A 12041-nucleotide genomic window follows, 5' to 3' on the forward strand; every position below is an offset into this window, starting at 1 on the left:
GAATAGTGAGGATAAAGAATTTGTGAGCACATGAAAGAGATGGACAGAGAAAAAAATGGAGACAAAGGACGGAAAGATTATTGAGAGGTCACAGAACAGATTGATTTCAGGAGGCTGAATGCACTCATAGCTTCAATAGCTGCTAAAGTATCTGTACTCTACAGTATACCTCACAGGATGAATGTGCAGTGAAAGAGTTGATGGAGAGATGAAAAGTGATGAGGAAATCCTTTTGTTCCACATTATACATAATCACCATAGAAACTGCCCTCTGGCATATTACGACTTTTATACAACAGTTGCCAAAACACGTAAGTCTAAAATGTTTCCACAGCACAAGGTAGGTAAAAAGTTAAAAGGATGAAGCAGAGAATTAATCACTGTCTTCTTAGTCATCACAAAGCCTGAGAGCAGCTCAGCACATTTTCTAGAAAGCACAACTGAAAACAAGTCGACAGCAAATGATCATGTACAATGAAATATATTACAGGCGAAAGGGCAGGCAAGGAAGAAAAGAAATGCTCAATGTTAGGAAAACTCCAGTCAATGCCAGTTTTACAACAACAGATTTTCAGTCTCTTCTTTTCTGATGCTATTATTGCCTTTTCTTTACGATGACAGTAAATGTGACACTGGCCTCTGGCGTTATCTTGTTATTTCTTGAAAACCAATGGATGACTGTTGAAATCCACTTGTCTCGAACCAGTTTTACTGCTATCATCCTCTTGCTCTTCCATTTTCCCCCTTATCCTTCCCTCAGGGCTGCGAGGCAAACATATTTCATTGTGATGTTGATTGATAGGAGGCCTTCAGGTGATGTAGTGAAAAATAGGCAGAAGGCAGAAGGAACAGTGCATACAATTACTGCCTACGTCTTGGCCATGTGTGTCCAAAAATGATTGTCTCTTAATCTTTTTGAACATTTTTACAAACTTACCGAACCATCAGGCTCAGAGTTTTTCTCAAGCCAACAGAACCCAGAACAACAAGATGTCGTTCTATTTGTGAAACTCTCATTGACTTTAAGGGCTGCCAAAAACACAGTCTAACCTGCCTAATGGAGTTTTCATTCTAAATTGACATCTATTGCTTTGCTTGTGCACAGTTTGACGTACAGCATATCTGTGAAGAGCCCTACGCAGCTTTTTTGAAATGCGCAATGCAACATATCTCTAACGAAATTGAAGAGACATATTTTGTCTATGAAGATTATTCGTCATCCAGTACATAACCACACGTCTTGCTTACTTGTTGGGCTTCAATGTTCAATATGTTGTCGCAAAATTGAGATTCTTTTCAGATTTGTGTTCTCTTTAGCTTATGCTAACTAGCTAACATTTTATATATTGTACGTATATTGTAGTGTTAGAAGGAAATAGGTGAAGAGATCATGTTTCACTTTCTTGCTAGTTATTTAGCTGATTTTGACCCCACAAGGGAGCAAAACACATTCACGCCGAGAAGTTTGGTAAATTTACTTGGCACCTTTTATAATATGGAAGTTCCTGTAAACAAAACAAATATCAACACAAAATGCGTTCCTTGAGTTAATTCACCTTAACTTTAATGGATATGGTGTTACATTTTCAACATACAGTATTCTTAACCCTCACATGACCAACTCTGAAATTACACAATGGAGACACTCACATCCCACCTCTACCACCCATCCGCTGTATCATCTCAGTGAGGTGACCACACCCACCTGTAGGGCAGTCACATCCCTCAGTTATTTTCTCTCTCATCTTTTCAGGAAATTCTCCAATGACACTGCACATCATCTATACACACATACACACAGTCAAATATGCACTCTCAGCCGCACAGTACAAGGAAAAAGTCATGTCACACACATATTTCCATCTAAATTCTTACACCCCCAACTAACACACACACACAATTACACTCTCACACTCTAAACACAACCTCTCCATGTATGCCAGTCTTACTCTCATCACAACGCTCTGTCACACTAACAAACACTGACGTGGGTGTGGTGAAAGGAGCCCCTGCAGCTGTGTGTCTGTCTCGTCTGAACAGCAGAGCTGTGCCGAAGTAGTGAAAGTCAACAGAGAAATGCTCTCTGAGACAGCGACTTCAGTAGGTGGTGGAAATGGTAATGAGGGCCACGGCTTGTGTCTGTCAAAGCTTGTGAAGATGCTGCGTGAGGACGAGTGCTTGCATGTTCTCATGTATGGCGCGTGTGTTAGCCATCAACAGGAAGGTCACCACCCGTAAATGTCACCATTCTGTTCAAAAGAGAAACACTGCATTTGTAAGACTGATGCTCTCCGATGGAGAAATCCATTGTTTTGTATTCCATTTGAAATTCTGTTTTAAAACAGCCATCGCTATCACCCCATTTCATCACATTTCCATTGAGAAACAAACCCACCCACACATGCAGACGCACTGCACTTGTCAACAGATTAGCCTTTCATGCTGCATGTGTGTGTGTGTGTGTGTGCAATTTGGTCTCAGTTCAAATATTGTTTTTTGTTTGCCTGTCTCAAGTGCTTTGTGTGAGATCATTGATGCCAGCTTTTCATCCTCTGTCACCATCATAAGATGAACTATGATTAAATCAGGACGACAGAGAGGGGAAACAGTGGAAATCGAACAGTGATAGAGAAAGAAATAAGAGGAACTGTGTGTGAAGTTGCTGCAGGTGGACAGAGAGAAAGATCTTGTGCACTTTGAATTTGACATTTTCAGAACAAAAAGTGCAAATTAAGTAAAACGACAGCTTACAGAAGCTCTATAAGTGAACACAGTTTGGGAAAGAATGGGGGGAGAGTGGATGAGCATTGGATTGAGGCTAAACTGTTGCGACAAAAAGAGCTAGATGACAGCCATACACTGAGTCTTTCTTCATCCCCTCCTCGATCACTTTGAAACAGAGAAGCACTCACAAGAGATGTGACAGAAACTGTCTGCATTAATAGGCATTGTAGCTGTCCCTCTTTCATTGTGTCTTTTAATATCCTCTCATCTGTCCCATCGGCCTTCATGAAATCCAATTTGCCTTGACATCGCTGGATGAATGGTGAGAATATGTCAAAACCAGATGAACAATAAATATTTCAAAAGCTGAATCAAGAGGGGGAATTAGGAGGAGCAAAGTATTTTTTTCCACCATTGCGAGCTGGTTCTATTCGATTCTGTTCTGTCCAGTAGGGGACAAAATAGCTTATTGATCATTCCATCATATGTGATCTTACATCTTGTTAAATTGTCTTTTAGATCATTGGTATTCATTGTGTTTACTTTATTGCCAGCATGATATTTAATTTCCTTCATGCTTCATTTGCTGCGTTTTCATTTGCCAAAACCCTACTCCCACCATGTACTTCCATTCCAATTGTGCAGCTAAAAAAAAAATCCCCCATCCCTCTCTTTTCTGTCTGCACTCAGTCCTGCCATTCTTTAGCTAATGAACAGCAGAGCTCCAGCACCATAATAATTAAACTGCTTGTAATTTGTAGTAATTGAATGTGGGTGTGGAAATGAGGAGAGGAGATGTACTGGGGATTGGAGTGGTAGCCAGTCTGTCTGTCTGAGAGAAGAGAAGTTTACCGGTGACTGTGTTGTTTCCTTTACTGCAGACTGGTGGGGGGTGGGGGGGGGGGTTGAAGTGAAGGGTAAGGATGAAGAACTAGGTGAAGGAGTAAGAGCAGAGCATCAGGAGGATGGTGAGAGAAGGCATGTAAGTGAGGGAGAAGTAGAGGGTGAAGATCAAGTAAGGGAGAGGTAAGGAAGGAGAAGGTGGGGAGATATGCACAGGTAAACATGTGTCATATGTGAATTAATACGTATATGTGTGTATCCGCTAAAGGTTGTTCTCGGTGCATTTTGTTAGTGTTTCACAGCTCAGTTTTAGTCCGTGCTTTTAAGCCTCTCCTTAACCTGAGGGGCCCAGACAGACTGCGGTGGTGATGTCATCTCAAGACAAATCCTGGAGCTGACAGAACAACAGGCAGAACACCATGACAGCACCCATGGTGATTTTACTGGGATGCGGCTGCATTTTCTGAGTCACAGCTGGAAGTCCTGCATTCATATTGTACTCAGTGGGATGGAATATCTCAAACAAAACATCGGTCAGCCCACAGAGTTATTAAGCACTGACGAAACATCTCCATAATGTATCATGTGGCATCATTAATTCGAGTGTTGATTTCCAGCCTAGAGAGACGGTTGTCTGTTCTATTAGATCTTGGTGTAACAGTGTGAAATAACAATGCAATTTTGTTTTTTTTGGTGGATTTTACTATTGAAGAAGCTTTCAGTCTGCCAATCTGTGTGTGTGTGTGTGTGTGTGTGTGTGCGCGTCATCGGTCTCTAGTTAATTTAGCTGTGTCAACTCCTATCCAGCAGGCCCTTCTGTCAGCATTCATCAAAACACAAATGGTTTTCTTCTCATGAATATGCAAACAGCCAGCCAGCCACCCCCAGCCAATCAAAACTCCATCCTTTTCCGGCATATGATACCTCACGCACACAGAAGTGTGTGTGTGTGTGTTCATGCGTGCTCACACAAGAGTACGTCACTCGTCTTGTGTTGTGTGCAGCTGCAAACACGTTTAAGGAGACGACCTGGTAGACACACTCACGTTGCCATACACACACACACACACACACACACACAAATGATTGGCGGGCTTGCTGTAGGAAGGATTATAGTTCAGAGCTGTCTCACAAACCCACCACATATCAAATGATAGAGAGTTTGCTTCGAGACAGTTTCATTTTCAAAGACAGAACTCAATCGTGCTTGATATGTGGAGACGGAAAAACCTTTTCAAAGTGCCATAACTCTGCTGCAGGTGAGTACTCATTCCTCACTTCTTTCAGCTGAGCTCATCCAGATCGGATATCATAATTTTCAAAATGTTATTTTTATGGGATCGTGCCATATTTGATTTGTAGCTCTAGACTGTCATTATTAATTGTTCAGTGCACTTGGGCACCTGATCCTAATCTAAACACCTGTGCCTAAACACGTCTGTAATACACTGAATTAGAACACAAACATGCTGCCATGTTGTGGTGGATATTTTGCCTTCCTAATCTGTGCAGTGTACTTATGTGTAATTCAAGAAGCAAAGCAAAAGCCCTCATATTCACTGTGCTGTAGACTGCCCTCTTTGTGACCTCTGTCCTTTCTAAAAACACAAACACACGTACTCACACAGGCTGCCAGAACACCTCGGGGCACAATCACACACTTTTAATGGAAGGAACCCCGCTGCTTCAAACTCTTTTTCTTTTTTTTTTTTAGCTCAGCATTCAACCGTAATGGAGCAATCCATTACATATTCCATTCAGCACACAACAGATGTCTTAGTCATAGACATACTTATATACTATGCAAACACACCCCTGCCATTGTTGTCTACCCTAGCGTGGCACCCTACTGTGCTGAGATATGAAGAGTCATTTTTTGATAGTGCGGTTGACACAGACAAATACTCCTCCCAGCCTGGGTGAAATATGAATTTTGTGATAAAGTGACATTAAAAGGGTTTGATGGAGGGAGGTCACAGCTTTTATGTAGTGTGTGACCTTTTCTGTCATTTCCATCAATGTTAAGTCAAGCAGATGGGCACACTGTGGCTATTTCATGAACTCATTCCCGCACATACAGTGACTTATTACATTAGTTTTAATATTCTGTAGGGATTCTTAGTGAAGCTGTATCCGGCAGACGATTTAATTTCCAGTCACTGATGTTAATTGTTCCCACTGTCAAGATTGCGCAGCACAGCTACTGAAATTGACTGAGGGAAAACAGCCAACTTTCTGTGTAGGCTACAGTGCAGCACGCACACAAAAAGTCTCCCTCTCAGTTTTCAGCGGTCCATAGAGACACTAACAAGGATTCTGTTCACGCTTCACGCATTTCAGTCCTCAGGAGAAATATGATGTGCCGTGACACTAAATATTCGGTCCAATATGGTGGCTAAAGCAGGGCACTGCGTACGTGTGCATGTGTGCGTTTGCTGATTTATTCGCTACATGCCAGTGGGGGAAGCCAAACACGGCATGAAATAGTATGCCAGCAGCTTGGCCCTGTTAGCACACTGCTTTTACTCTAGTTGAATTTTAAGTCTGCATTTATCTTATACAAACACAAACAGGTAGTCACTCAGACAGCGAGGCAACTCTGTGCTAGAATCATGACTGAAGGCCCAAAAGACGACTTTTGTTTGATCTCTTGGAATAAGTTATTCCGTCATGCATAGTAAATAACTTGCAGCACAAGTCTAATTAAAGTAAATATTTGATTATTTGGTGCCAGTTTAGAAGTTTTCACTTTTCTTCTCATTTTTTAATCTTCAATTTTCTAATTTTCCTGAGATCAAAGGTACCATTACAGCATAATTAGAACTGCAGGGCAGCAACACATCAACTGGCACACAATGCATCATAATTGGCACCACTCATACACATTTCCATCAGTCCGTTCCCCGATTGTTTAGTTCATGTGTTATGTATGTTTCCTGTTTTATTGTGGCATTCAAATTCCCGCTCTTGTTTCAGGCCCCTTGACTTCCTGCCCTTGTGTGTTTCCCGCTCCTGCGATTGTCTGCCCCACCCTGGTTGTTTCCCCCTGTGCTCCCTTCCCTGGTGTTTATATTGTCTGCGTCTTCCCCTGTCCAGTACTAGATCGTCTTGTACTCTTGTGTCAAGCGTTCCAGCATCCTAGTCAGTGTTAGAATCTTGTTGAGAGTGTTAGAGTCTAGTCAGGTTTGTATTTATCAGTAAGTATTTTTGGATTTTGTCTCTTTTTAGTCCCTCGTCTTTGTTGATTGTGTTCAAGAATGCTGTACCTTTTTTACCATCTGTTTGCCTCCTGTCAAGCATTTGAGTCTCTTTTCTTGCGTGTCCTTCTGTCCGTAACACTGATGCCTTTGGCTAGACTTTTTTTGCTAAAACTTGCTAAATCTGCCATTTTAGTCCTTGAGGCTAGTTTCATCTTTTTAAGGTGATCCAACTCAAACTTTAAATTGGCTTTCAGCAGGGACCAAAAAATTACTTAAACCTCACCATGTCATAGTGCAAGTGAAATAGCCACCTTGCTTGATGGCAATGGAATAGCTATCATGCATGTTTATGATGGCATTTGCAATGGTAATTTTCTAAATGCACTTTAAAATGTATATTCATAGAGCCCGAATTGGATTTTTCTAGGTTGAACAGAAGGTTAGAGCAGGGATAACACCATCAGCTCATAAATAGGCTTCTCTAACTTGGGGAAAAATGGTAATGGGAGGCAGACTTTAAAACCTGTTTGTCATCAGGAAACTCGTATGTAGATAGCTCTGACATCTGGCTTTTTCTACTTTATACTGCAGAGTTTGGTCAGTTTCACTTCTTTGGTCTTTTGCAGGATCAGCTGTGTCAGTTATGGTCCCTGCTTTAAGTGGAGTTATGCATATGAGACCGAAATTATCAGACTTCCTTGCTGCACTGCATTTAAGTATCAGTTGCTGCTTTGGCCAATTTTATTTCAGTCCTTTTACATTTGGCTCTCTTGTGTTCAGTGTTTTTTTGTTTTTTTTATTTAGAACCTATAATGCAACATCAAAATACATCAACTAGCATTATCCCATGCAAGGTTTTCCTGATGTCAGAGCTTTTATTGTACAAAGCAGACAGAACTTGTCAATACCTAGTAGGCCTAATCTGTGATCAGTGATGGCCTGATCAGAATGAATTTACAGACAATACCCAGAGGCTCAATTCAGATACATAAAGGGAGAAATCGCTCACAACTTGACATTTGATCTTGACTCTTCTCCATGTTCTTTGTTCATCCCTCCCCGGTTACTTCTTTTATTTCATATCTTAACTTACATATGTCTGTTATCAGTTTCTTTCCAGGTGCTATTTTGTCCATAATGGCAATGTTAGACACCGTTTCCTGTTTTTGATTCCACTTAACCTTGAGCAACTCGACCCATCTCTGTCTCTTTCCCTTTCTGTTCATTACATACAGTATCTTTGGTCACAATGTCTTTCCATCCAAACACAGTGCACCAGCAATAGTGAGGTTCCATCTGATGAGGGCAAATAAGGGCAGTCATTTTCTGTATAATAGTATAATTTATTTATCATTCCCATGTCCTCCTTTGCTCCTTTTCTGCACTGCTGAACATCACAGTCATTTGTGGCTGTTATCTGTTTGCTTGTATTTACTATTTCATATAATAGTTTATTAACAACCAATTACAAAAGGAGTTACCCTTATTAAACAATAATTCAAAGTATCAAATTTAGCATGATATTTGTAAACCAAACAAATTCTAAAAGTATGTGTAGATCAGGAAGACTATCATTTCCAATAGAAACACTGAATATAAGACATTTGCATTTGTTCAGTCCTGATGATAACTCATAATTTCTCGTCATGGCCGTTCCTTCAGTTTGCTTGACCCTTAACATGGCTGTTATCCATTATCAGCCAATCACAGAGATGTCACCAGAGCGACCCACCAGCACACTCTGACACAGTGATCCATCACAGGCAAAGGACATGACACTGCCAGTCTGAGACGAATACATCTGTCGCTGAGGAGATAACTCACTGAACTTGGGATTCCTTGGGCTGTTGGTAGAGATGGAGGCAGACAACGACCTTGCGGAGGAGCTGTTAGGCACTGGAGCCCATTGGCTGTAATTGCCTGTCAAGCAGCAGACATGGGGTTTGACAGAGTGGTCGGACGGTGTAATCCAGGTGTTTGCAGTGTCAATATGGGTTCTGCCAAGTCCTTTGATGGGAGGCTAGCAGAGCACACTCTGACCATTGTGTCCCTTATGTCTCAAGCTGTATCTTATTAGGCCGTTTACTGAATCATGTGTGGTTGCTAAAGATTTCACGACTGAAGCGGAGAGATTCCCTCAGGCTCTCTTTACTTTGCATTATAACCTGTGACAGTACATAATTGTGTTGATTTATTATAAAATACCTTGCTTATATTTGTACCTGATATTGAAATGCATCTGCAGTGTACACACTGAAATCAGATTTTCACTCCCCAAACAGTGATTATTACCTTCCCTTTTGAATTTGCTTTCTTTCAGTTTGAGTATGAACACCTCATTTGTCTTGTTTACCATCTGCCCTCATCTGACAGTCCATTTTTGACTGCATTTTGCTTTTGGCAGTTTTCTGACACCTGTTTGATTTGCGTTTGCCCATCGACAAATTGGCTTTGTTCACAATAGTTTTTAATGATCATATCTGATCATTCATGTGCTATTTCCAGGTGTTAAAGCCACTAAAAACTTTTCAAATCAAAGTTTTCTTAATAACATTAAATAGTCATGAAAAACAGCAATCAAAGCTACAATTTGAAGGAAAAAAACATTCTTAGGTATTATTTATTGAGAGTTTAAATCTTAAAAACTCATCTAATGTCATTAGATTCTGAGACGGACAAAAGAGCACAGACAGTAATACTATGTCACCAAAACTATTCTTATTTTGGCAAAAGCTGGTGTGTTCATGTCAGCACGGAGTAAATAGTAGAAGATGTGTTTTTATGATTTTTATGGGTGTAGAGAAAGTTAGCAATGTAATAGTCAGGTATATTATCAATTATGTTTTCCTGGCAAGATATTCCTTTATTAGTCTCACGACGGGGGAAATTTACAGTGAAATTTACAGAAATTGTCAGTGTTACATTGTCATGACAGGCAAAAGAAGACAAAAACCTTCTCATATGCTCGTCTTTCTGTCAGGACGTCGTTGGGCGTCCAAGATGCAGTGTCGACTGTCATCCACTTTGATACAGTACATGGGATAAATCGATCAATTGTTGTGCCCAAGGCCCATTTCCCCTCCTGATGTCCTACGTCTGTGAGGTCAGGCTATTATCGAGCCAGTATCATGTAGTCTGAACCCGGAATCGGATGGACAAGACATTCAATGAGAAAGCTTTCCATCTGTGTCTCCACCTTTCAGTCAGCTTCCTTATTCTGGACCATTATGATTGAATTCACAGACGCTCTGGCCAGGGCAGTGTCGGTGTAATCATCCTAATGAGGTCTTGTATAACTTTTGTCCAGTCAGAGTACACTTTACCTCTCTCCCTCACAGTCTCTGGAGCTGTGTGTGTGTGTGTGTGTGTGTGTATTGCGACTCACTTTTCAACTGTAATGGCCAATGATATATTCATCTCTCCACACACACACACACACACACACACACACATACACAATTACGTACACAGCCCCATCTTTCTGTCCACAGAGAGCTCTCTCTGCTTGGCTAGGTGAAAGAAAGAAATTGGCCGTCACACAGACACAGACTGAGAGAGAGGCAAGGAAAAGATAGCCCCGGCGTAATTAGTTCTTGGCTTTTCATAACTCATAGTCTTGGTGGTAAGTCTCATTCTCATATCAAAGGGTATCAAAGGATATAAAAGTAAGCCCACACTCAGACATCCGACTCCAGAGTGTCTGGGTGTCTGGCCTCAACAAAAGCCAGTTTATGACAAGAGATCAGAGAACAGCACTGGGCGATGTGCACGGCTGTTAGCAGGAAATGAGAGATCAAGCTGTAGATATACAGGTTAAAGACGGAGATAATCAAACCGTTGGCTTTTAGAATTTAAGATGAGGAATCACACACAGGCTCAAGTGAAGAGGAGCTGCTCTGATGTGGATTAAGTGGTATTATGGCAAGGGGTGGTCTTTCTCTTATGGCTATTCTTATAGAAATCAGGGCTTGCATGTGTATCTAAGCATGCTGGACATTCAATGCAGCTGCAGAAAAACTTTTGGGCTAAATTAAAAGTAAAACCGTGGCAAACAAGATTAAAAAAAACAGCTTTAATAATAATTTAGCTTTAATAGCTTTAATAATTGAGTCATACTCTGAGTCCTGCTCAGTTTCACTTGCCCTGTGTTCTCTGTTCTGTTTTTTTTGAAAAAGGAGTTCTATGTTTTGTGGTTTCATGATGGCGGCCACTAATTTGCATTCATTTGACTGAATACTGTTTCGGTATCCGTCTAAGTAGTTGGAGACCTTATTTTGACCTTTTTTTCATAAAGTAGTGAACAGACTGTCACATTGAGCCAGACAGAGACAGACTCTAAACAAGAACCCACATAAGTGTTCCTGCTGAAGTCTTGCACCTTAGCTTGTTGATTAAGCTGCTGTTAATTAGCTGCTCGGCTGCAGCACATAACCCTGTAATAGCCACCATAGAACAAGCCAGAGCGTACCTTTACATTTTTACACACTGTCGTGCCATTTTTTTTTTGGAGCATTGTCCTCGCTGTTCAGTACCACTGACAACACGCTGTCTGCCAGTGACATCGCACAACTTTATTTACTTTGTCTCTTGTTCCCTACTGTGTAACGCTGACACTGTGGCAGCCTGCCAGCTGCTGTCAGTCACACTCAGACACCAACATGTCCCTCCAGCCAACTTTTGTGTAAAAACATGTCTGATACAATCATTTTTTTTTTAATTACATGAATTAAGGAGCACTGCGTATTGACTGTCCAAATGTTAATTAACGGCGATTGATTTAATCAGTGAGGTGGCGTCAGCAAACTACCAACAACAGGGCTAAAAAGATCACATTTTTGTGACTCCACTTTTCTTGAGATACACCTCCTTACGACTGTGTGTACGACTGTGCAAGTTTTTATTTACCTTATTTTTAAGAGTTTTGACCACAAGAAAACAAGTTTTAAGTGCGTAAATGAGGTAAATATGGAGGTCATTCCAGCCCCACTTTGTCATTTGGTTAAATATGATTAAATAAACATGTTTCCCCATGATTCCAGTAAAGAGCAGCAAGTACATGTAGTCTTTTTTAATAGATATTTCACTGCAGAGGATTGCAGAGATTTTTGATATGGTGTCTTGACCTTGCAGATCTCTTGCAGGCAATACAGAAGGAAATGAGATTGTAGAGTGTTTTTCCACAAATTTAATAAGGACTTTTGTATGTTTTGGCACTCACCAGAGGGGAATTTGCTTTTGATCTGCATTGCGGTGAAGTGACAGTTGTCTAAAACA

General features: G+C 40.9%; 1 protein-coding gene across 1 annotated transcript in view; it reads left to right on the top strand.

Annotated features, from left to right (window-relative positions):
- The window catches only part of LOC139198853 (alpha-1,6-mannosylglycoprotein 6-beta-N-acetylglucosaminyltransferase B-like), a 102099-nt gene that overhangs the window by 22755 nt on the left and 67303 nt on the right, over positions 1 to 12041 (top strand). The gene's annotated exons all lie outside the window — the stretch shown is intronic.

The sequence above is a fragment of the Pempheris klunzingeri genome, chromosome 3, assembly GCF_042242105.1.
Source record: "Pempheris klunzingeri isolate RE-2024b chromosome 3, fPemKlu1.hap1, whole genome shotgun sequence".
Classification (NCBI taxonomy): Eukaryota; Metazoa; Chordata; class Actinopteri; order Acropomatiformes; family Pempheridae; genus Pempheris; species Pempheris klunzingeri.